The sequence below is a fragment of the Cygnus olor genome, assembly GCF_009769625.2.
Source record: "Cygnus olor isolate bCygOlo1 chromosome W unlocalized genomic scaffold, bCygOlo1.pri.v2 SUPER_W7, whole genome shotgun sequence".
NCBI lineage: Eukaryota > Metazoa > Chordata > Aves > Anseriformes > Anatidae > Cygnus > Cygnus olor.
Window position 1 is genome coordinate 587,210 of NW_024429078.1, and position 26,869 is coordinate 614,078.

At 45.1% G+C, this 26,869-nt stretch overlaps 1 protein-coding gene and 1 long non-coding RNA gene across 2 annotated transcripts in view; both read left to right on the top strand.

Moving 5' to 3' along the window:
• Positions 1-26,682, top strand: LOC121063029. Its single transcript, XR_005815793.1, has 4 exons — positions 1-11; positions 7,258-7,265; positions 8,835-8,839; positions 26,331-26,682. It is a non-coding gene; the product is annotated as an uncharacterized LOC121063029 (long non-coding RNA).
• Positions 1-26,869, top strand: part of LOC121063021 (CUGBP Elav-like family member 4) — a 1,483,068-nt gene that overhangs the window by 149,894 nt on the left and 1,306,305 nt on the right. The window lies entirely within an intron of this gene.

Consider the following 26,869-nt stretch of genomic DNA (forward strand, 5'->3'; position numbering starts at 1 on the left):
TAGAAAGAGAAGTCAGGTATTTAAGGCATCTAATGTCTGAGGGAAAACGGAGAATAAATCCAGAGAGGATTCAGGGAATTGTTGAAAACTAAGAAAGGACTAAAAAGTTTTAAGAGAAAGATTTTTTTTAAGGAAGCAGGAGCCACGAAGTCTGCGGGAAAATGGATACTCCCTGATGGGAGAGAAATGCTGAATAAAGCACCAATGAGGCAAATATTAATCGTTTTACATCAAGAGAGTCATTGGGAGGTGCAAGCAATGTGTGATGTTGTGCTAAGAAAGTATGTCTGTGTAGGAATATACACTTTAGAGAAGCAAATATGCAGAGGATGTACCATATGTCAAAAGGCAAATAAAAAGGTCATCCGTAACCCACCTAGAGGGGGACGGGAGCCAGGGATTCGACCTTTTCAAAGTATACAGGTAGACTTTACTGAGTTACCAAAAGCAGGGAGACTTAAGTACTTGTTTGTCCTAATTGACCACGTGACTGGATGGGTGTAAGCTTTCCCCTCGGTATCTGCCACTGCAAACACGGTTGCTAAGGTATCACTGGAGCAAATAGTCCCTAGATATGGGATAGCTGGAAACATTGATTCAGATCAAGGAAGTCATTTCACTGCACAAGTACTGCAAGGGTTAATGCAGGCCTTAGAGACTGAATGAGATTTTCACACCCCCTGGCACCCCTCCTTTTCTGGGAAGGTGGACCGAATGAACCAGACCTTAAAGAAGCAATTAACTAAATTAGTGTTAGAAACCCAACTTCCTTGGGTAAAATGCTTACCTTTAGCACTCCTCCAGGTTCAAACAGCACCAAGAAAGGATATAGGAATTTCACCATATGAGATGCTGTTTGGATTACCCTATCTGGGCAGGAGGGATGAGATACCACAATTCGAAACAAGAGAGTTTTCTTAAGAACTGTATTCTGGGGTTGTCCTCTTCTTTGTCATCTCTCAGGACCCGTGGGAAATTGGGTCCTGATTCAGACCTGGAAAGGATCAACTCCGGCCTGAATGGGAAGGACCATTCCAAGTACTACTAACCACTGAAACAGCCATAGGAACTGCGGAAAAAGGTTGGACTCACTATACTCGAGTGAAGGCATCCGTCGACCCTAGTACCTGGGAAGCCGTTCCTACAGAAGGCTTGTTGGAAGTTGAAATCGAAGAGAAAAAACTCATAGTGGACTCTGAGCGGGATAAAAGCTTACAATTGTGAACTAACCTTTTATTTTCACAGGTAACTAATGAGTGTGACTTGTGATTGAGAGAAAGGACAGACCTATAGCGAATTGAAGTGCTCCCAAGGGGGGGTTTGTTATAGTAGTAGTGTACATCTTATTCTTTGTATTGATAATTATTTGGAAACCTAAGGGTTAAAAATAATGACAGGGAAAAATCAATTATTAATTTTTAGTGATTGTAGGCCTCAGAGAAAGCCTTGGTCAATTGGCAACTTGGAAAAGGCATGACCAGATAACAGTAAGACGGGATACCCCGTAAAAATATGGGTGACTGTGACAGAGGGTTATGTACCACAGTCTGTCATGTTTGATGCTTGTGAGGTGTTAGCTTGTGGAGATTTAAATGCCCAACGACAACTGAGCAGAGAGAACAAATAACTGGGAGAGACCCAACAGCCAGATTGAGAATAGCTGTATGGAAACGATCCTCTATTTCCATCAGAGAAAGGGAGAAACTCAAGGAGAAAACAGGAGGCCCTCTTTGAAATGCGGCACTTCAAACATTTGAGATTGAAACAGGGTATGGGGATGTGAATGCCTGGATAGAATGGGTCAAATATACTGTCCAGAGTCTCAACCATAGCAATTGCTATGCTTGTGCCTCGGGATGACCGATTGCCCAGATAGTGCCCTGCCCATTGAGGTGGACCAGGGATTCCCAGGGGATGCGATGTATGATTGCATTGTACCAAGAAAAGACTGCCTGGGGAAATGAGGCCTGTAAGTCTCTCTCTTTGCTGTTCCCTTCCTTGTGTGATAGCAGTATCAGGGTTCCCCCTGCATTCTCTACGGCTATAGGTAACCATACAGCTTGCCTCTCACGGCAGGGTGTGAGTGCTACCCGGCATCTGGGAGAATTTGCCTTGTGCACGAGGACCTTGAATGCTACCAAGGACTTGATGGGAAACTGCTCAAGACTTGAGATCCCCAGGGCAGATCTCTGGTGGTACCGTGGAGGGAAGATCTTACGGTCCACCCTGCCATCTAATTGGGGAGGCACTTGTGCACTTGTTCAATTAGCTATACCCTTCACCCTGGCATTTGAAAGAGAAACATCACAAATACCCAAAAGAAGTAAAAGAAGCTTAGGAGTACCATTTGATGACAGAGGGTACATAGATTCTATTGGGGTGCCTAGAGGAGTTCCCGATGAACAGAAAGCCAGGAATCAAATTGCTGCAGGGTTTGAGTCACTATTCCGGTGGGTAACAATCAATAAGAATGTGGATTGGATTAATTATATTTATTATAATCAGCAGAGATTCATAAATTATACAAGGGATGCGATAAGAGGAATCGCTGAACAACTAGATGCCACCAGCAAAATGGCTTAGGAAAACAGAATAGCATTAGATATGATGTTTGCGGAGAAAGGAGGTGTGTGTGTGATACTGAGCAACCACTGTTGCACTTTTATCCCCAACAATACTGCCCCGGATGGCACAGTAACTAGAGCATTGCAAGGGTTTACCACCCTTGCCAGTGAATTGGCAGAAAAATTAGGCATATTTACATCCTTGATCATAGTAGCAGGAGTTTTGACAGCCGTTGGTTGTTGCATTATCCCCTGTGTAAGAGGACTAGTACAGTGGTTAACTGAAACTGCACTATTGAAACAAATGACCATGAAGCCACTACCTTACTCAGATAAGAGGATGATATTAGAGGAGATGGAAAGCAAAGAAGGTGAAGAAGAGGAAGATATCTACCAAATTACACCTTAGAGAAAAGTTTTCAAAAATCAACAATTTATAAAAAAAAGAAAAGGGGGGAATTGTGGGAATAAAAATGTTGTTTTTGCAGAGTTACATTGTTTAGAGGGAAGGAATGGGGTATTGAGATATGCTTGCAGTGATAAGAAAACTTAGCAGGCGACCTTGTAAAATGCAGACAACCAGACTCCTTAGAGCAATTAGGTGAAAATCATGGTGTTAAGTCAAGTCAGATAAGTGAAGAAACATTACCACTTCAAACAGTAAAAAATTCAGAAGAAATTTGAAATTTAACAGGCTGGCAACTGAAGGCCATGCATTGTCTGTGAAGCATCAGATAGATTGTGAACCTGGATTACCCACTCAGTGGGGAAACAGGGGAGGGTCCTGTCATCAAAAAGTATATCAGCTGTTATGGAACCAGTAGGTGCGCTCCTGCTTGTGGGACGCCCGCCATTGCAATCGCGAATAAATTACTACTTCACTGAGATCCTCGCCTGAGCCTAAGTTATTGGCTACGGAGTGTTTCTCACACCTGGTCCATGGTTGTGTTATTGAACTCCTTCACTTTGGGGAAATCCATCTTTCTTTGAGCACCTCTTTGTTCCAGCACAGTCGCTCTGACTGACAACTCGAGTTGCTCTCCAGATCTGGCATTGCTGCTGACTTTCTGGATGGCATTGCAATCACATCTCCTCATTACCAATGCCTTGCTTTCTTGGTATCAGTACTGTGGGGCTGTATTCTGGCTTTCCACCAATTCTGGCTGAAAACTCCTAGCAATCTCAGTTGAAAGGCAGGGGATTTATACCACTCAAAGGCAGATCCCTGCTACTTTCTGCTCCGTTTCTTTGCAGGATGTGTTACTTCTCCTTCCCTTCTTCTGGTCCATCTGTTCCCTGCTCCTGCCCCCCCTAACGAACATTGTGTGTTGCTGGGCAATCTTCACCGACTTAATCACATTTGGGCCCAGTGTTTTTCCTGCAGACCCTGGACTGTGCAGTGCTTAGGCCTTGGTTATTAGTTTACACAATAAATGAAGCCCATTAGAAGAGGATAATCAGGGCTCTGAGAAGGTCACCTCACTTGTTATCTGAGGAGGGTATGTTAAGCCTCTGTAGTTATTAATCATACTTTCCCATGCAGATAGCTGAAGATTAAGAATCACATTTATCCTCTTTGCTCCTTTTTTTTTTGTGCTGATGTGCAAATGCTCTTTATTATCACCATTAGGATAATTCACAGCCCATCCAGTCAGCCAGGACCACTCCTGAGATGTTGCTTGAAGTCTTGCACCTCTCTGTAGTGGCCTGGTGATACAGAACAGAGCCACTGGATGTCTCTCCATTTATATGCTGGAAAACATCCTTGAGAGTCCTGGAAAGTCTCTGCTAGCTGTTAATGAATTGCAGTATCCTGTCCAGAGGCCAGGAGAGTTCTGAACAGAAGCCGACACTATTACAAGCGCCAAGTTTAACAGCAGCACTCTTGATGTCACTTGCTTTGCCTTTTAATACCAGCTGTAACCTTGAACTTGGACTAAGAGGACATGTAACCTTGTAGCTTTTTGAAACCTAGCCTAAATACCCTTTTAATCAAAGTGAATGACCCTTTTTCCCTTTCTTCATTTAAAGCACTTAAATCAACAAGGATAACATCAGCTTTGTACCAGGTGGACTTGAGTGTTTCTAATTTTTTTTTTTTAGAAAAGTATTTATTTCATCAGAGAATTGTCTTAGTTTGACTTTTTTTTTCCCTAGAAATAGCTCTGTTTTCTCTTTTTTTTTTCTTTTTTTTCCTTTTTTTCTGGCAGCTACAAAATAAAAAAGTCTTCATCAAAAGCCAGGTGCTTGTGGAAGGTGGTTGGAGTTTTCTCCCTAGAAAGACTTTGGTCATGGAACATTTACTTCAATGCAATTGTTTAAAGCAACAGTTAACAACTAACTTGAGCGTAATGACTGGACAACCATCCAATGGCAGATCACATCAGGGTATAACTATTTGCACATCCTTTCCTTTTATGTCCTCTGACAGCTTTACAGAAGCTACATTCCAGTTTTCTTCTTGTTGCACTTAATACTTCTTTTCTTTAAGCGGGTTTAGCTTCTGAAGTAGGGGCCAGGTCAGCGATGCACAGAAATCCTACACCAGTAAGTCCATGGTATCCATCATTCAAACTTTATCATCAGTTTATCCACTTGCTAAAACCTGGATTCACTCCATCCAACCTGGAGTGAGAGTCACTAAATATCAGTCTGTCCATCCTAAAATTACTTGTCCATTGTGTGAGGAAAGGTACGTGTCCAGAATGAGAACAGTTCATACCATTTCTTTTACTGAAGGAAATTCCTAACTTTGACTTCTCCTGAAGAAGCCTTAAGGGCAGGTGGGTCTGTTTCCCTCACACTTGGAATGATGACATTAATATGGGATGCCTAAGCTTCCCAAATGCTGTATGTAAATACTGAATCTGCATATCCAATGGAGATCAGCATTTCTGTCTTGACGTGGAATCCAGGTGATACTGGTCTGCGTCACCTGGTGACCAGGCTCCTTTTTTGTCCTAAGCCCTGACAGTGTTCTTGATAAGGCCCTCCTGAGTCTTCTGCACCATATTTAATCTTATTTAAATGAAATTATTTTTCTCTAGAAACAATTCAAGCCCTTTCAGTCTGTGAAATCATGGTAGTTTGGATCAAGTATTTGAGACTGATTTCTTCGATACATATTAGGGAATTCTTGTTGAAATGAGAGGGCCAGAAAAACAAATAACCCAAGAGGCAGGCATGACATTTGCTGGACATATGGAGCCTCCCAGGTACCAATCCCTGCCCTACCTAATGCAGACTAAGAACTGAACAGGCACTGGCTTTCCTCTGTCCACCCCAGTTGTTTCCTGCTCAGCAGATTCTTGTCTATTTGAAGAGAGAATGTTTGCACATGTACTTCCTTTATTTTCTCTTCCCCTCTATTTTTAGTTAAATTACTGAGTTATTTTTACCTGAAATACTAAGGATATTTTTTGAGTAGGAGAAAATTTTTGTATGGACCTTTGAGGCACAATGCTAGACCTGGTTGATTGTTAGAGGACTGTAATCTGTAGGGTTTTGATGTGCTGTAACAAGAAGGGACTGGGATATAGACTAAGTTTACTCTTCCTGTGTCTTCCTTGGGTGGGCAAGTAGCGCCAAGAGAAAAGTGTAATGGGAAAATACATGCCTATGATAAGGTGTGGTTTTTGAGGGCTGAAGCAGAGAACCAGGATTTGGGAAACCTAGGTATAGTACTTGCCTCTGATGGGCAAGTCAGTGAACCCATCTTTGCCTTGATATCTAATAAAATGGAGCTAATTAAGCTTCCTCCACTGTTACCTCTTTGACTACTGACACTTAGTTTTCCAGAGTAGGATCTTTCCTTTCATATACATTTGTGTTTGGGTACAGTACTTAGTACTGACAACCCCTGCTTTTGACTACAGTGTCCTAGACGTTCCTGTGATGCTGACAAAGGATGATAACTGTTGGGAGGGAAAAACTTTCTTCCAACATAAGGTGATGGCTCAGGATGACTCTTGCCTTTCAGAAAAGGGTTGTCTCTTTCTTCTTTCTTGTGATTGACCTGAAAATAAATAAGGGAAAAGTGGCATTTTTACTATTACTTTAAAAAAAAGCGGGGGAGGGGGGAGTAAAAGAAAGGAGAAATTCTTAGATTCATGCTGTATTTGTCCATACTGTATTTGACATCTGTAATAAAATTTGGGTCAGATACACTTTTCAATAAAAAGAGGCATCTTGCAAACAGCCCCACGCTTGCGTTAGGGTCATGCCAAGAATAATAGAGACCAAGTATTCCTCACTCCCTACTCTCCTTTTCTCCAAGACATAATACAAGATGCCTATGTGTTCTACCACATCTCACCAAAGGGCACAAAAGATGCTGATTAGCAGGGAGCAAGGCTCCTCAAAGTTATTCTAGTGCCTCTGAGCACAGGAAGAAGGTGGAGCCTTTGCATTGTCTTGCTTGTTCAGGTGTCCTCTCCCCCTGCCTAGGTGAGAACTGCAGGAGGGAAGGAGGCCTTTTGTCAAGGGGGATTTAGTTTTTTCTTGCTATTGCTTCACGGGGAGGATGAATGTTTGTGACAGGGCAGTGTCCTGAGGAGAGGCGAGGGAATGTTATAGTGGCATGTGGAAGAGATGGTCTTAGGTAACCTCCTTTCAGTGTAGGCCTCCCACACTGCTCACAGGTGCACAACCATTAGTCCTGTGTGCAGGAAAGGTCTTATCTGTGTTATCTTAGCACCGAGGGTGATGTCTTTCTGTAGCTGTACACTGCCCACCCATGCTAGAAAAGTTCATGTGATATCACATCGGCGCCAAGCTCCGATCCGTTCACGTCTAGGGATGGCTCTAGTCAAGCCTCATTCACTTGTGGTGAGAACTGGAAACAAGGAGATCACTGAATTTCATTTGTGTCAAACTCCTTGAAGCTAAGTTATGCTGGTAAAGGGCTTATTTACCTCAAACTTCATGCCCAGAGCTGCTCTGAGATGCTTTCATTGAATCTCTCCTTCTATTGAATGGCATTTTCTGGCATAGATGGTGAAATCTAGAAATCTAGTTTTCTCCAGGGGTGCGACGCCTGTTCTCCTCTGTCCAAAGCCTGGTTGTGCTTGACAAACATGTCAGGAGTTGTCATCTGTTTGGTGCTGCATACCTGCACTTCTCTTTTTTTCCTCTTCTTTTTCCACAGCCTACTGACATCCTTTGCTGTATTTGAGGGGTTAGTGTAGATCAAAGTCCTCCCAGGATCAAAAAACCTTCTGCGTGCAATCCTTACAGTTACAAACAAGGTCTTTCACTGACAAACACGGTGCATTTTCAGCAGCCTATCAGCCTTGTTTCAGTCGTAGCTTTTGATTTCACAGGGAAACTCTTTTCTGCCCTTCTTCCAAATTCATTAGGAGGGAAAAAAGGCTTAGTTTGGCTGGGTGAACAAATGAGGAACAGCTTTCTTGAGACTTTCTCCAAAGATTTAATGTAACTACTGGGGGTTTAGTTGGCTGTGTCAAGTAGAAGATGGAGAACTTCAGTGGGGGACAGATGTGTCTAATGCGAAGAGGAAGACAGATTTCAAAAACTTGCCTGTGTTATATTATTCTGGTATTTTTTTCAGTATGTATGTTCCTTCCCTGTAAGATTCTTGCTCTTTAAATTGCTGTTCAATATAACCTCTGGTGTTTGAAGAGTTAGGTGGGTCTACAATATATTCTGGAAGTTGGATAAATGGCCTTCAATAAAGGATACTAATTACTATGGACAACTATTTCTTGCGAGTCTTTTCTTTCTACAGCTTCAAGCATGCCTTTGAAGGAGATGCATTGAAAGTATAAGTATTAATGAACAGTCTTCTGACTAGCTTGGATCTTTTGTATTATACCTCTTGGGGCTTCTGAAAAGCTTTCTGTGACATAGGCACGGAAAACTGAATGCAAATAATAATTTTTCAAATCTATTAGTAGAGGTTCCTATTAGCTTTCAGCACTATGAAAACACTTTGCCAAACAATTTGTGGTTTTGTTTTTTCTAGAATATGTGATAATCCTTTCTTATTTTCAAAAGACAATTCTGTTTGGACTTTGGGGGGAAAAAGTCCGTTTCTTTGCCACTTCCTACTCTGTCAGGAAAACACAAAAGTAGTGAGTCTAAATGATACATGATACTCAAATGATACATGATACCCCTTTCCATACTAACGCAGGGAAATACATACTTTTTGCTGGGGCAAATAATTGGTAATATTTCAGGACAAATAATCCTGGTACCCCATAATTCATATTATATTATTAAATGTCTATCAGTAGAAAGCTCTTTAAGTTTAGGTCTGTAACTGTTTACTCATGGTGTTACTGGGTTTGGTAGTGTTCTCGTTCACCCAGATACGTAGTGATAGCAAATACACTCACTGATAAGTGGCATGCAGATGAAACATTGCTTTCAAGAAGAAAATGAGAAATCCTCCCTTGATGCCCGCTTCATCGGGGTCTGTTTATTTGCCAGAAGAGTCTGTTTCATTCCTAGATGATTTTTCTTTAATTTTGAGCATCCACACTTCTTAGGGTACAAGTAGTTGGCACATGGATCCTTCAGAAGATGGGAAAAAAAATGTAGATGATGTGCTCTAATGATGTACTCTAAAGCACTGCTTGTCAGGAAGTAGGAGACACAAACCCATTTCAATCTGTGCTTATTTCTGAGGGGATCATACACATGCTGGCTTGCCTCAGCAGCCTGCCTTGAGGAGTGCATGCACAGTAAATAACCTGATTTCCCTGCTGCATGAAGTGTATTTTCTGTCTTGTCTGAAGCAAGGAGGTGCTAGTCCTCCTTTGAAGAGTTTTCTTAGTTTGCTGATTGAGAACTGTCTCCTGAACACCTCATTCACATTCACGAGAGCATGCCTTTCTCTCCCGCAGTTAATTCCTTAACTCTTTCCTCTGGTGCCTTGCAAAGTAAACTACCCTAACGTCTAACTAAATAATTGTGAATCCATATTCTTGGCTGGAAGACCAAGCTTCTGCAAGGCATTAAATGGTTATATGAAACAAATAGTAGCTTATACTTATTACACATTTCCTCATATAATTTGCATTACTTGGGAGGCGGGAGGCATGGGGGAATTGGGAGCTGCGGTAAGTTTATCTAAATTTTAACAAATTTGAGATCTGTTCTGTGGATGACTGTCCATCTCTTGGTCACAATCACCTTACCTATTATCAAAGAAATAGTCAACAAAATGTAGGAAAGCAGTTTTATGGGAAATATGAAAGCTGATATTGCTAAATAGTTAAAAACTTGGCATTTTTAGAAAAGAATACGTTCAAAGGTTAGCAGAATCTCTAAGAAAATGAGTATTATAGAATCCTTGTTCAAAAGTATACTGAAACAATTATGTAATAAAGCTTCATTTAAATGAAAATACTGCTTGCAATTCTGATGAAGCTTTACATTTATGAAAAATACACAAATCATAAGTGATGTAAAAAAGAGGACTCTCACAAATCTGGAAAGCATAAAAAAGTAGCAAAACCCCCTTTCCCTGGGGAAAGGGAGGATCCTGACAGGAAGAAACTGGCGAATTCCTGCTACATCGAGCTCTTCAGATTATGCCCCAGGCAGAAGAGTCCTCAAAGGGCTGCCACAAGAAGCCCTGATGATGATGACTTTCCACTGTGCGCTTATTCATCACCACAGGCAGATCTTTGCACTGGGAAGATCTGAAACTGCCCTGTGCAGCTGAGGTTGCTGAGGCATCTTTTTCACAAGCTGCTGAAGCTCAGGATCCAGGCTGGGTGTGCTGTTTCATAATGCTTGGCACTGGTCCCTGGGATTTTGATGCAGGCTCCCGGCAATTTGGGGCTGAGGCTGGTCTGGTAGCGGACCAGTTTGGGGTACGGCTGCAGCGGTGCAAGGGACCACTTCTCTCTGGGGTGGATGGGGAGCTCCACGAGCGTATTGGAGCCTGAGATCTACTACAGCACGATGATGCATCCAGTAGCATATGGGCTGTGTGTACGCATAGCGTATCTGCTTGCTGCTGACTCACTGGTGTATCTGCAACCACCACTCACATGTGCAGGAGAAGTCGTCCCTCCGTGTGGCCGAGTCCCACTGCTGGCTGATGTCATCTTGGGAGTCTGCGGGAATAAGCAGTTGTATTAAAAAGAACAACAAACCAACCATACATCACAAAAAACAAATAGGGGCTTTCTGAAATTGGCATTGAAACGGGATTTTAGTTTCCTGGTGGAGGTGAAGACAATGAAAAGGCTCTTCAGACTTTGTTGCTGTTTTTGATATTTGTGGGTTAGTCAAAAGAAAGTGACTCATTTTTGTGCGGAAAACTCTGCTGGGGGGAGGGAAGAAGTAGATTGGATTTTCTGGCAGTGTGTAGAAGAGCAGTGATGATTTTATACAAAGCTGGTGGGTAGATTCTTCTTAAATACGCATTCAGCAGCTGTTTTGTTCAGCTGTTTTGTTCTGCTCCCATTGGAATCAGAGGAAGAAGTTCATCGGGATTCCTTGGAAGTAGATGCAAGAGAATGGTGTGATCATGTCCTCTGTGTGAGCTATCTGTAGTGTCCGTCCCCACTACAAGTTGGGGGAAAAGCCAGACAAGGCTTAGCAGGCTCTCTACAAGTTTGCAAATGATAGCACGCTCTTATTTCCAAGGAAACTACTTTTCTTTATACTGAGAAGCTGGTGGGAGTCGTGCAGTGGGTAGGTGAATACAGTTCTCAGATGGGCTCAGTGGTGGCAGACATGCTAGTTTAACTGGAATATGCAGTCAAGTGATTTGACTTTTAGATTAGGCTCAGGCAGGTGCAATGTTCTGCCCTTGCAGTGCTTGTGTGAGCCCACTGCTCCTGCCCTCTGTTTGGATATCGCTCTGCCCCTTACTGGGGCTTCATGCGTTAACTCCAGGCTTGCTGCTGTGGCTGCCAAAGGTTTAAGAGTGCAAAGAAAACTGCTGTGATCCTAACAGGCTCCCGAGGCTGTCCTGTGGTTGTTCCCTGGCTGTACCATAGGGTTGGCTCTTCCTCATGCTTCACTGGCTCTTTAATAATGTAGAGAGCCCTGATGCGTGATCCTCCAGGCTGTGGGGCAGTTACTTGTTTTCTGTTGGCCTTGAGTAGACAGGGCAAATGAGATTATTGCCCATCTGCCCTGTTGGTTTGTGGGGAGAGCATCTCACCTGAGGGTTCCCAAAGCGGCTTTGTGCACAGTCAGCTGGGTGGTTCAAATTGCCTGAGCTGCTGATCTGAACAAAACTGATGGATCTGAGCCTGAAAGCAAGAAAACTGCTTCCCCGTACTGTGGAGAGATGCACAGGTGACTGTAGCATCGCTGCTGCAAGCTGGGTAGGGCTTTGTAGTCTAGATGCTGTAGCTGGGCTGGCTGGATGCTGCTCACCCCTGGTACCTCTTCTGTGGAGGCAAACATCTGGGTAGGCTTTCACTGTTCTTTATATCTGCAAAGCAGGTGTTAACACTTTGAACTACTGTTCTCACACCTAATAATCCACCCTGATAGATGACAGGGTTTCTTTTGTCAATGCTTGCCTGTATTTCCCAGGTGGCCTCCTGCAGGGAGGGGAAACAGGGTTGTGGTATCCATTTCAGGCACCTATCCCCAGCCCGCGGTACGCTATCTGGAAATGAAAGATTCCAGCCAGACTTCACACAGGCACTGCACAGGAGATGGAAACAAAGCACGAGGACTTCAGTATCTCTTCTTGTTTCACAGCTTAAAACTCTCACCATTCCTGTTCTGCACTAAATCTCTCTAAAATCTCTTTAATTTGGTTCCCAGTGATCCTGAGAGGCATATGATCCTGTCCTGGGACTTGAAGTTTTGTGTTTTTTCCTAGGTTAGCTATTAGAAATGTGAACGATCACTTTGCCTCTCTGAGGTGTGGGTTTCTACCTGCAAAAGGAAGACCAGCTACTTACTACCAAGCCCAGGAGAAATCATGTTTTTTTTCTTAACTGTTTCATGATTGTTAGATGCTGGTACGAATTGTTAAAACACCAACTGTTTTCCCACCTCTTGGCTTTTAAAAACTGTAAGCCTTTAAAATAAATTTCAGAAACAGCAACCAAGCAAAAAAACTGAATTTATCATCACCTGGTAGGTCTGGGTAGGGCTATTCATGAGAACAATCCAAAGGCCTTCACCTTGACTTCCCAACATAGTTTGATGTGATTTTAATCTGATTATTAGACTCTTGGTGCATCTTGCAAGCTTGTAAAAGATACATTGCTGGCAGAAACATTTTTGTTACTGGGGAAACTTTTTGTTGTTGTTGATGTATGTGTTGCCTGCCATAAATACTCATCTGAGAGGCAAAGGTCACTTGGTAACTGCTTAGCAGCTTTACTTTCTGAAATGAAACTCGAGGACTGTGTTGGATCTGCAGCAGAATGGGGTGGGGTGGAGTGGGGGGGTGGGGAGGTAAAATAGACAAGGGAGGATCTGTTCCTTAGCATTGTAGCAGGCAGATTATTTTCTGGCTTTTTTTTTCTTGGTGTTTGTTGCTTCTCATTTTTTTTTATTTTCCTCTCCTTAACGTTCAGGATCCAGTAAGAGGTGTAGAAGGGATAGCCTTGGTAACTAAGCCCCCCGTGTTTATTTACAGGGCTGCACAGTACAGCTTGTGGCATTAAGGGATGTGCTCCCAATGCCATGACCTTCTCCTGTGCCAGCCCAGGGGATTTATCTGCAGAGGAGCAGATGCAAATGTGGGTTTGTTTGCTAGGCTAACCAGAACAATTTGGTAACCAAGGGCAGTGGGTAATCAAGCCTTGACTTAGGAATTTCATTATCTGTACAGAAACCAGCCTGAAGATCATAGAGATTCTGACGTGTTTGGTGTGCAACCTAAATGCATCCTGAACATAAAAATGAGTTCAGTTCCCATGGTCCATTCAGATTTCAGTCTACTTCTGTGGGGAGTCTACATGTATAAGCACCAATTTCTGCTAGAGATCTTAATATCTTTACAGATCTTAGTGGCCCAAATGACACACCTGACACTAGGTGAGAGAGCAGCAAGTTCTCACTCCAAACTGTTTAATTTGGGGCATCTTATTTCTCTATAGATCTTTTAACCAGCCCTCACAGTAGGATCGTCTTGTTCCAGATTCTTCAACAAGTGTAGTTTGGGGGTAAATTTTAGAGGCAAAAATAAATTGCCGCCATTGTAGCCAACAGTTCTGTGTTTTCCTTAGTGCTTAAATGACATTCGGTAGTGTATGAGGATGTGTGTGTATATATATGAATGTTATATTTAAACAGGAGAGCCTTAAATTTGTCATTTAGAGCAGGGTTTCACAAACCTTTTTTGATGAGTTAGGTTTGGTCCTGAGAACAGGTGCCATCAGCAGCAGTGACAGCCCCAGGAATAGCAGCTGCTGGTTCCAAGACCAACATCTACAGCATCAGCGCAAGGAGCAGCACACGGCTTGTGCCCTGCCATTGTAGGAGCTTCATTTGTGCAAGGTCTGTAGTGCAGGTCCAGTTCGCTGCTGAAATTGGGACCGTTTCCTTTACTGCTTAAAGCATAAAGTGCTGCCAAATCTTACGAGCGGAAATGATGGAAAAGTAAGCAAGCAACAAAACTTTCTTCTACTGGAAAGCACTGAAATGTTTTCTGAAAGGATATTGCTTTCAGCGTATTTCTTATTGTGGTGGTGCCTCGGATGCAGGACAGCATTTCGACCAAGATGTTCTGCTTATCCTGTTTTGATGAGATCTGGGATTAAAAACCAATAAGCAAACCTGCTCTGAAGCTGGTAGAAAACTCTCCTATAAAATTTCATCTAAACACTGCATAATACGTGGTGAGCTGTGCCTAGCTTTCTGGGTGTGCGAGGAAGCTCACCCCAGCTGCAGTTGTTACCTTACAGAAGAAATGTCGATGCCTGAGCCACAAAGTGGGATCACAGCCATGGTGACAAAATGTATCTGCCCTAAGTTCAGCCTTCTGAAGGTCTGTCTCCTATGGCTCTTGGAGAGCCGTGGTTGCATGTGGCCACACATCCCACCTAGTCTTTCCCATTGCATAGGGAGTGACCCAGGACCAATAGCTCAGGCTACCTGAGTGATATCAGGGGAAATAGCTCTGACAATGTGGATTAAATTGTGAATTACATTGAACCCTCGCTCCTGTGCAAACCAGGATCCAGTCCTCCAACATGAAATGAGTCAGAAAGTGGGTTTTCATCCTGTTAGCCTGCATGCCTAGAAGACTTAATGTTATGCTGCTTGTATAAGCTCTTCACTGTCTTTATTAAACTATTTATCTGGGGGAACTTCATATTTTCTTTTAGGATAAACTGGAGATAATGCAATGTGCTTGTTTTAATTTGCAAGGTTAACTGATCTAATTATGTGTGTGTGTTTATTTAAATCCTTTCGAGCACTAGGCGATTGCAGGTGGCTGCTTTGTATTCCACCAACAGGAAATCTCTTAAAATGAGATGATATAGCTCAGTGGGTCTTCTTGTATAAAGGATTTTCTAATAATGTATGAATTTATTAAAGACAAAGATAAATAGAGGGTTTATTTACATTAAACAAATTCACAAGGAACTATTTTTTCCCTTAAACCAGAAAATCCCAAATACCATCTACTTTTACTATGTCGAAGGATTATCTGTATTCTGCAAAGACGCTGGGCACCAGCACATTGGGTCAGAGCTTTTGACACGTTTCCTTTATGGTGTCAGACAAGTTACTTAGCATTTCTCAGTTAATATTTTTGCAAAGCCTAAACTAAAGACTTGAGGACTGGAGCGATGCAAGAAGCAGCACCACAGTGCTAAACTTCTGCCTCTGGGTGAATGAGTGCAACATTTGTGCTTTTCTGTTGCTGTGTGCATGGTTGTTTGAAGAAAAGAAACGTGCTCCTTGAAATGCTGTCCTGGTTTCAGTTAGGACAGAGTTAATTTTCCTCCTAGTAGCTGGCAGGGTGCTATGTTTTGGATTAGAATGAGAAGAGTGCTGATAACATGCTGATGTTTTAATTGTTGTAGAGCAGTGCTTACACCAAGCCAAGGACTTTTCAGCCTCTCTCTGTCCTGCTAGCGAGCAGGCTAGGGATGCAGCAGGAGCTGGGAGGGGACAGACCCAGGACAGCTGACCCAAACTGGCCAAAGGGGTATTCCATACCATCTGACGTCATGCTGAACAATATATAGGGGTGGCTAGCCGGGGTGGAGGTGTGGCCGGCTGCTCGGGGATAGGCTGGGCATTGGTCAACGGGTGGTGAGCAATTGCATTGTGCATCACTTATTTCGTACACATTATTACTATTAATACTATTATTATTATTATTATTGTTGTTATTCTTTTCCCTGTCTTAATAAACTGTCTTTATCTCAACTCACAGGCTTCACTTTCCCGTTTCTCTCCCCCATCCCGGAGAGGGAGGGGGGAGGGTGAGCGAACGGCTGTGTGGTGTTTGACTGCCAGCCGGGCTAAACCACAACAGCCCATTTGGCGCCCAACGTGGGTCTCGAAGGGTTGAGATATCGACAGATTTGACCAGAGTGTGTTAAACTAAAATTGGTATAAGTATTCGACCTGCTTAATAGTTGCTAGTCACAATGTTGATTGCCTTAATCTCAAGTCTGCTGTGCCTGTTTCCCAAATTGAGTTTTATAGCAAGTTACTTTCTGTATGTGCTCCCTGTCGTGCTGTTTACCCTTTCCGGGCCCTGGTTTAAGATTGTTATGGTACTGTGTGGTGTAACGATGGCTTATGAAATGATGAGATTTCTGGTCATGACTCTAACCTGGTATTTGTACTCAGCACTGTCGTCGACTCTATACTTCGGAAACCATATCTCAGAAACTATTAGCAATTACACCTATTGCCTTTTTTCATCAGGGAGTCAGTCTCTGGAGGGGACAGGGGAAGATATTTTTTCCTACCTGTTCACTCTCCCTTCCTCCTTCACCACCCTCTTATCCCCCGAGCTAGTTACGGTAGCTCTCCAAGATGTTGAATATCCTTGGGATACTCAGACCAGCATGTTCTTGTTGTTATGTCTCCTGAATGCGCTTCAGGTTTTGTTTAAGGTTAAACAACTACTTAGGAATCTCATCCGGAGATCTGTCTTGAGGCGGGATATTTGCGAGTGGCAGGGAGTGTGGGAGGATATGGGCAGGTTTCTAGGGCAGTGGGCACCTCCAGTGTTTTGGACATTCACCCCTGAACAACTGCAAAATCCTAAAAAACTGGTAGAATGCTTGAAAAAAAGGTGTCATGACTCTGGCAGTTCCAAAGTGACACAAATCACTGTGGCGTGCTGGGGTCTGGCTTGTGCCTATCGAGCTGCAATTGATGCTACTATCAACCTAGTGACAGACCCTGCGGCCGTTCCAGTCCCGGCTCCTGCAGCCACTCCAGCTCCAGCTCCCGCAGCCGTACCAGCTCCCGCAGCCGTTCCGGCTCCAGCTCCCGCAGCCGTTCCAGCTCCAGCTCCCGCAGCTGTCCCGGCTCCAGCTCCCGCAGCCATTCCAGCTCCCGCAGCCGTTCCAGCTCCCGCAGCCGTTCCGGCTCCAGCTCCCGCAGCCATTCCGGCTCCAGCTCCCGCAGCCGTCCCGGCTCCAGCTCCCGCAGCCATTCCCACTCCTGTGGCTGGGTCAGAGAAACGAACTGTAGCAGTGCAAGTTGCCCCTGCAGAGGGTACTCCAACCCCTGTGGCAGACCCTGTGGCTGGGTCGGAGAAACGAACTGTAGCAGTGCAAGTTGACCCTGCAGAGGGTATTCCAATCCCTGTGGCAGACCCTGTGGCTGGGTCGGAGAGGCGAGCTGTAGCAGTGCAAGTTGCCCCTGTAGAAAAGGTGAAAAAATGGTATAGAGACGCAGGTCGTTTAGAACGCAAAAAGTCTTCTGCTAAGTCTGGGTGTGGAGAAGACGAGGCTGGGCCATCAAGTGTGCAGGAGGATGAAGATGAGGATGAGGATGTCAGTAAGTCAACAGTAACTACCCGAACCCTATACCAGCGTGAGCTACGAGATGTGCGAAAAGATTTTGGTCGCTGTATAGGTGAACAGCTTGTCACCTGGCTGCTCCGGTGCTGGGACACTGGAGCCAATGGTGTGAAATTAGAGGGCAGGGAAGCCAAGCGGTTGGGATCCCTTGCTAGAGATGCAAGCATTGACAAAGCAATTGGAGATGGAGCACGATCTCACAGCCTCTGGAGGCGTCTCCTGTTAGCTGTGAAGGGAAGGTATCCCTACAAGGAAGAACTTGTATGTGTACCAGTCAAGTGGACCACCATGGAGAAGGGAATTCAGTACCTGAGGGAATTAGCCGTACGGGAAGTAATTTATAAGGACTTAGACGATGCACAAACATCCACAGATCCAGATGAAGTCCAGTGTACTCGACCCATATGGCGGAAGTTTGTACGGAATGCACCATCATCATGGGCCAGCACATTGGCAATAATAACCTGGAAAAACGGTGAAGATCCCACAGTGGGTGACATGGCTAAACAACTCCGGGAGTACGAAGGAAATCTCTCCTCTTCCCTACAGGCCTGCGTCTCGGCTGTGGAGAAACTCTCTGAAGAGTTCCACCAACTTAAAGAGGATTTATCTTCCCCCCCACCTGAACAAACCAGTGGCCACCAACTAAAAGAGAATACTTTGGAGAAACTTATTGAAGAGGTCCACCAACTTAAAGAGAATTTATGTTCCCCCCCACCTGAACGAACCAGTGGCCACCAACTAAAAGAGAATACTTTGGAGAAACTTATTGAAGAGGTCCAGCAACTTAAAGAGAGTGTATTTTCTTCCCCACCTGTACAAACCAGCGTCTCGGCTATTAGGGGTAAACGTGCATCCATGCAAAGAAGACAATATGGTGGGTACACACCCCGCACCACCCTGTGGTTTTACCTACGTGACCATGGAGAGGACATGAGAAAATGGGATGGAAAATCTACTGAGACTCTAGAGGCACGGGTACGTGAGTTGCAAAAGAAAACAATCGGGAGAAAGGGGTTCTCTGAAAAGTTTGCTGCTCCAACTTCTAGCAGGCAGTCTTTTAAACACAGAAGTGAAGATTCTGACCAGGACTAGAGGGGCCCTGCCTCCAGCCAGGGGGAGGAAAGGGACAACCGAGTTTATTGGACTGTGTGGATTCGATGGCCTGGCACGTCTGACGCACAGAAGTATAAGGCTCTAGTAGACACCGGTGCACAATGTACTCTAATGCCATCAAGCTGTAAAGGGCCAGAGCCCATCTGTATTTATGGCGTGACAGGGGGATCCCAGCAGTTAACTGTATTGGAAGCTGAAGTGAGTCTAACTGGAAATGAGTGGCAAAAGCACCGTATTGTGACTGGCCCGGATGCTCCGTGCATCCTTGGCATAGACTATCTTAGAAGAGGATATTTCAAGGACCCAAAAGGGTTCCGCTGGGCTTTTGGCATAGCTGCCTTAGAGACAGAGGACATTAAACAGTTGTCTACCTTGCCCGGTCTCTCAGAGGACCCTTCTGTTGTGGGGTTGCTGAGGGTTGAAGAACAGCAAGTGCCAATCGCTACCACAACTGTGCACCGGCGGCAATATCGCACCAACCGAGACTCCCTGATTCCCATCCACGAGCTAATTCGTCAACTGGAGAGCCAAGGAGTGATCAGCAAGACCCATTCACCTTTTAATAGTCCCATATGGCCAGTGCGAAAGTCTAATGGTGAGTGGAGACTAACAGTGGACTATCGTGGCCTGAACGAAGTCACGCCACCACTGAGTGCTGCAGTGCCGGACATGCTAGAACTCCAGTACGAACTGGAATCAAAGGCAGCCAAGTGGTATGCCACAATTGATATTGCTAATGCATTTTTCTCCATCCCTCTAGCAGCAGAGTGCAGGCCACAGTTTGCTTTCACTTGGAGGGGAGTCCAATATACTTGGAATCGGCTGCCCCAGGGGTGGAAACATAGCCCTACCATTTGCCATGGACTGATCCAGTCTGCGCTGGAGCAGGGGGAGGCTCCTGAACACCTGCAGTACATCGATGACATCATTGTGTGGGGTGACACTGCAGAGGAAGTTTTCGAGAAAGGGAAGAAAATAGTCCAAATCCTTCTGAAGGCTGGTTTTGCCATAAAACAAAATAAAGTCAAAGGACCTGCACGAGAGATCCAGTTTTTAGGAATAAAATGGCAAGATGGACGTCGTCAAATCCCAATGGATGTGATCAACAAAATAACAGCTATGTCTCCACCAACTAGCAAGAAGGAAACACAAACTTTCCTAGGTGTCGTGGGGTTTTGGAGAATGCATATTCCAAATTACAGTCTGATTGTAAACCCGCTCTACCAAGTAACCCGTAAGAAGAATGCTTTTGAATGGGGCCCTGAGCAACGACAAGCCTTTGAACAAATTAAACAGGAAATAGTTCATGCAGTAGCCCTTGGGCCAGTCCGAACAGGACCAGATGTAAAGAATGTGCTCTACACCGCAGCCGGGGAGAATGGCCCCACCTGGAGCCTCTGGCAGAAAGAACCTGGGGAAACTCGAGGTCGACCCCTGGGGTTTTGGAGTCGGGGATACAGAGGATCTGAGGCCCGCTATACTCCAACCGAAAAGGAGATATTGGCAGCATATGAGGGAGTTCGATCTGCTTCGGAAGTGGTCGGTACTGAAGCGCAGCTCCTCCTGGCACCCCGACTGCCGGTACTGGGTTGGATGTTCAAAGGAAGGGTCCCCTCTACACATCATGCAACTGATGCTACATGGAGCAAGTGGGTTGCACTGATTACTCAGCGGGCTCGAATAGGAAACCCCAGTCGCCCAGGAATCCTGGAAGTGATTATGGACTGGCCAGAAGGCAAGTACTTTGGGATATCGTCAGAGGAGGAGGTGGTCCGTGCTGAAGAAGCCCCACTGTACAACAAGCTACCAGAAAATGAGAAGAAATATGCCCTGTTCACTGATGGGTCCTGTCGTATTGTGGGAAAGCATCGGAGATGGAAAGCTGCTGTATGGAGTCCTACACGACGAGTTGCAGAAGCTGCTGAGGGAGAAGGTGAATCGAGTCAGTTTGCAGAAGTGAAAGCCGTTCAGCTGGCCTTAGATATTGCTGAACGAGAAAAGTGGCCAGTTCTCTATCTCTATACTGATTCATGGATGGTAGCAAATGCCCTGTGGGGGTGGCTACAACAATGGAAGCAGAACAACTGGGAACGCAGGGGCAAACCCATCTGGGCTGCTGCATTGTGGCAAGATATTGCTGCCCGGGTAGAGAACCTGGTTGTAAAGGTACGCCATGTAGATGCTCATGTGCCCAAGAATCGGGCTACTGAAGAACATCAAAACAACCAGCAGGTGGATCAGGCTGCTAAGATTGAAGTGGCTCAGGTGGACCTGGACTGGCAACATAAAGGTGAATTATTTATAGCCCGATGGGCCCATGACACCTCAGGCCATCAAGGTAGAGATGCAACATACAGATGGGCTCGTGACCGAGGGGTGGACCTGACCATGGACACTATAGCACAGGTTATTCATGATTGTGAAACATGTGCTGCAATTAAACAAGCCAAACGGTCAAAGCCTCTCTGGTATGGAGGACGATGGCTGAAATACAAATATGGAGAGGCCTGGCAGATTGATTACATCACACTCCCCCAAACCCGCAAACGGCAAGCGCCACGTACTTACAATGGTGGAAGCAACCACCGGATGGCTGGAAACATATCCTGTGCCCCATGCCACCGCCCGGAACACTATCCTGGGCCTTGAAAAGCAAGTCCTATGGCGACATGGCACCCCAGAAAGAATTGAGTCAGACAATGGGACTCATTTCCGAAACAACCTTATAGACACTTGGGCCAAAGAACATGGTATTGAGTGGGTGTATCACATCCCCTATCATGCACCAGCCTCCGGGAAAGTTGAACGATACAATGGACTGTTAAAGACTACACTGAAAGCAATGGGTGCTGGGACATTCAAAAATTGGGAAACACATCTGGCAAAGGCCACCTGGTTAGTCAATACTAGAGGATCTGCCAACCGAGCTGGGCCTGCCCAATCAAACCTGTTACGCACTGTAGAAGGGGATAAAGTTCCTGTAGTGCACGTAAGAAACATGCTGGGTAAGACAGTCTGGGCTACTCCCGCCTCAGGAAAAGGCAAGCCCATTCGTGGGATTGCTTTTGCTCGGGGACCTGGATGCACTTGGTGGGTAATGCAAGAGAATGGGGAGGTCCGGTGTGTACCTCAAGGGGACCTAATACTGGGTGAGAATAGCCCATGAGTTGAATTATAGTATGTTAATTATCATATAACACTGTATGTCATCGCTACCATGGTTGCTATATATCATAGATGAAAATGGTGATTAATTAGAAGGTATTGGAAAGAGTGTAACCTGAGCATGACATAAATGGTATGGAATAAGGGGTGGATATCTGTCCTGGTTTCAGGTAGGACAGAGTGAATTTTCCTCCTAGTAGCTGGCAGGGTGCTATGTTTTGGATTAGAATGAGAAGAGCGCTGATAACATGCTGATGTTTTAATTGTTGTAGAGCAGTGCTTACACCAAGCCAAGGACTTTTCAGCCTCTCTCTGTCCTGCTAGCGAGCAGGCTAGGGATGCAGCAGGAGCTGGGAGGGGACAGACCCAGGACAGCTGACCCAAACTGGCCAAAGGGGTATTCCATACCATCTGACGTCATGCTGAACAATATATAGGGGTGGCTAGCCGGGGTGGAGGTGTGGCCGGCTGCTCGGGGATAGGCTGGGCATTGGTCAACGGGTGGTGAGCAATTGCATTGTGCATCACTTATTTCGTACACATTATTACTATTAATACTATTATTATTATTATTATTGTTGTTATTCTTTTCCCTGTCTTAATAAACTGTCTTTATCTCAACTCACAGGCTTCACTTTCCCGTTTCTCTCCCCCATCCCGGAGAGGGAGGGGGGAGGGTGAGCGAACGGCTGTGTGGTGTTTGACTGCCAGCCGGGCTAAACCACAACAAATGCCTAGATAAAATTTAAGAAATGGGAGGGGAATAGTCTTCTCCTTTCCTTACTGATATACTGAGGGCAACATCTTCTAACTTTTACGCGGTCCAATGGGGCAGCAAGCTAGTGGTTAAATTCTCACCTTGTTTTGTTGCTTTCTGCACACCTGAGTTCCTCAAAGCCAAGGAGGTGCCTATAATAGTTACACCTAGATCTGCTACTTAGAAAAGCTGTTTCAGTATCTGGTGTTTACACCGCCAGGTGGTTGCAAAGCAGAACATGATACAGAGATCCAGCTCTCTAGCTGCTGATGTTAAGCTGCATGGAGTGCTGTCTGGGGAGAAGAGGGGCTTGTTAGCTCAGGTGCTGCATGAACGTGGCTGGCCTGCCTCCCGATCAGAGCCGGCTCATGTCCACACCTCTGCTCCAGGTCCTCTTGATCTTCCAGCTCTGGGATTAGCTGGAATGCAGCTAGCTTGCGCTTGCCTGCGCCTGCCAGCCTAGAGTCACCAAGGTGCACAAGTTTTGTAGGGCCAGTAAATTTCCTTTGTGCTGCAGAAGGCTTTCTCCTAGTAACTGTGCATTGGCTCTTACCGCTCACCATGTTAATGAAACGTTGTTCCTCCTGTTAGCTCACAAAGCCACCTTTGCTAAACAGATGGAGAATCATTTGCTCTTTCCTGAGCGAGCCTTAGCTCCCTGGCCCAGCACATTCATCTTATCTTTCGGGGAGCTTTGTTCACTTTAGCAAAGCTTATATCTTGCTTCACTTAAGCACCTGCCAGTGATAAACAGAAGAGACAGGTGCTAATCTCCCTGGGTCTGCCACTCCCCAGGGAAAAGTCTATTTGATTGTGTATATGAATTGCTGATTGATCACTGTGTTGAGATGTGGCAGCAATAAAGGGAACTGGCAGAAGCCCTTCCCCAGTTTGGGATGTTTTTAAAGGTTGGCTGACTGGGGCTCTGCAGAATATGCTGCAGTGAACAGGTATATTCTGGCAAGTGTGTAAAACAGTACTGGTTTCAGATGGTGGTGTCTATAGAAGGGCTTACTTTTGCTGATCATTACACTTCAGCTGCTCTTTTATAGGCTGTCAAAACATAGAGCCAAACTCTGAAGTCTTTCCCTGGATTGTATGTGGTCTTTACTTGAGCAGAGCCTGCACTAAGTGAGCAAAATCTAAATAAGGCTGTCAAGGATTTGACCTAGAGTATTTACTCACAGGAGGCCCGGTGAGAATTGCAGACAATGCTACGTTGCAAATGTAAGCGTTTCAGCACATTCTCCTGTACTCTGACAAAGTTAATTGTCTAATCTTGCCCTGTACTTTTTTAAGAGGTTTATGCATGAGACTAATTATGTGCTGTTAATTTGGCCACTAGCAGCTTTCTACTTTTAACATCCATTGGATTCAGGAACCGTACAGGGTGGCGTTTTCATGTAACTAGCGCAAGGGCTGTGAACTGGATGCTGAAAGACAAAGACAGCAAATACTAGTGGGATGCTCTGAAAGAGGAGGTGTGGTGGTTTTACCTTACTAGGCAGCTGAACTCCACCACAACCACTCTCTCATTCCCCCTCCTCAGAAGAGGAGGGAAAGAAGAAAGTGAAAGTAAACAACTCATGGGTTGAGATAAGGATAATTTAATTAAAGCAAAAAATAATTATTAAGGAAAAATTATTATTAATTAATTTAACTAAAGGGAAAAAAATGGAAAGGGGAAGGGGGGGGACAACAAGCAAAGGCTGTGTGGAAGTGCAGAGGAAAGAAATTACTCTCTACTTCCCACCAACGAGCAATGCTTGACCACGTCCTTGAAGCAGGTGAAGCAGGGCCTCAACGCACGTAGCTGTTGTTCGGGAGGACAGACGTTTTCGCAACGAGAGCCCACGCCTCCCCTCTTCTTCCTTTTTCCACCTTTTATTGCTGAGTGTGACATCATGTGGTATGGAATATCCCTTTGGTTGGTTTAGGTCAGCTGCCCTGGTGATGTTCCTTCCTCACTTTTTGCCCACCCCCAGCCTGCCGGCTCTGGGGGGCTTGGAGGGAGTCCTGATGCTGTGCCAGTATTGTGCAGCAATAGACACAACACTGGTGTGATACCAGTGCTGTTCTAGCTACAAGTGTAGAGCACAGCACTGTATGGGCTGCTGCAAGGAAAGTTAACATCCCAGCCAGACCCAGTAGTGTTGATTCCTTCAATCTTTGTCCTGAAGACCAGAAATTTCAGGATGTGTGATCCACAAGCATGCTGCATAGGGAAATTTTGTTAGCGTGTGGATGCTTTCCTCATGTAGATGAGTATACACGGCGAGGTTACCACTGTTTCATCTGTGATAGCATGCAAGGGCAAGAGGGGAGTAACTGGGTGTAAGGGGAGGGGGACAGGCATAGGTTGGGACAGGGCACTTCCATCATCATACTGAAAGAGCTTGAGCTTTCAGTTGTCTCTAGTTCATTGGAGGTGGCTTTAAATATACTGACATTTTGGCATTTAATCTTTGCAAATAAGCAGATTTATGAGCTGCCTGAATTCTCATGGTCATACTAGGCAGTAATAGCTAAGAGCTTTGAGCAAAGCCCTTTGCTTGAGCAAAGCCCTTAGCCCTTGCACAGCTCCTGGAGATGCTCAGCCAAGTTCTTCCCCCTCCTGTTCTCCTCAAGCCTGCATGTGACAGTGCTGGGAATCAAGTCAACATGATAGCCCTTTGTAGGAGTTGTGGGGAGGTAGGTTGCCAGAAGTCCTGCTGTGCTAAGGACATGCTTATCGTGTCATTCCTACCTTATGTGAAAGGCACATGAAAGACTAAGATGACACTGAACTAATAATGCTTCAGGAGCAGAGGAAGGTAGCTGTCCAGGTGCTTTTGCTTCAAACATGTTTAAGTGGATCAGAGCTTCTGTAATTGTTTTTGATTAGGAGCTGCACTGACATACATTAGGATTTGGCCAAGATGGTCTCACTTATAGTTTGGGCTGTCACATGTAAGACCAGTGGATGTTAAGTTCTAGGCTTGGGAATGATGAACCCCAGTCTCGGGCTTCCAGCTGAGGTTCCAGTTCAAAGTTCAGTGCGTTGTAGCCAGTCTTGATCTCACCATGATGTAGCTGTGAGGCAGGCAGTCTGTGTTATTGGACCTTCAGACAGCAGGCCTTTCCAAAAAGGGAACCCAAAACAACCAAAAACAAGCAGACCCCTCTGCAAAGAAGTGTAAGACACATTTCCCAGCAGCTCCACTGCTGCTAGGTCTGGTTGTTAAGAGGGCCTGTGACTGCGGAGTCTGAGATGACTGCTTTTTATATGGCAATTTCCCAGCTGGTATGGAAATAAGGCTGTCAACAGACCTGCTTTGATTAGAAAAAAATAATAAAATCCAGGTGCCATTAGTAATATGTAGGGATCCCAGACTTTTATTAAAATCTAGGGGCTGTGAGAGGAAGATTTTTTTTTCCCTTTGAGACACTGTAGTGTTTGAGTTATCACCAGATGCCTGTGAGCTGTTCAGAGTGTGATATATGGAGTAATAATTCGTGTCAAGAAGATGGTTGATGTTAATAAAGAAGGGGGAGATGTGGGAGTGTGGCCATGGGGGTCGACAAGCCCCATGGTTGGTGATAACATCGGACTCTTAACGATGAGGCCATCAGGAATGTAAAGAGTTGAGAGGGAACAAAGAAGGGTGATTCAGGAGATGCCTTGCCGCCTTGCCGTCTGGGGTTGCTTGTTCTCCAGCCCTTAAGGCATGGAAGTTGCTGGGTGTTTGCTGTTGCCGGGCAAAGTTGTTGACCAATGAATAGTTAGTGGAAAAGTACTGCTGTGGGGCGAATGGTATAAGAAGGGAGCCTGTCCTCAATATGGGATGCAACACGATATGATGAAGCTCTGTCATCAATAAAGTAGCAGCAGTTACTGATCCTAAAAGAACCCTGGTGTCCGTGTGGTCGTTACCCCACAAATGGCACCCGAACAGGGATCTGAAGAAAACAAACAGGGACATGAACAACAGGAACAGGGACAGGCTAACAGAACAGGGACCAGGACAGGAACAGGGACATTGATCGCCTAATGAAGATGGGTTCGGCCAAACTCAGCAAACCGCTCTAAGAAGCTCGTACAGAAAGTCGCTGGAAATAAGGGCACCGGAGCTGGAAGGAAGCTCAAGCTGAGAGAAGCGGACCCGCGCACACAACTGCCCCTCTGTTGTGGTTTAGCCCGGCTGGCAGTCAAACACCACACAGCCGTTCGCTCACCCTACCCCCTCCCTCTCCGGGATGGGGGAGAGAAACGGGAAAGTGAAGTCTGTGAGTTGAGATAAAGACAGTTTATTAAGACAGGGAAAAGAATAACA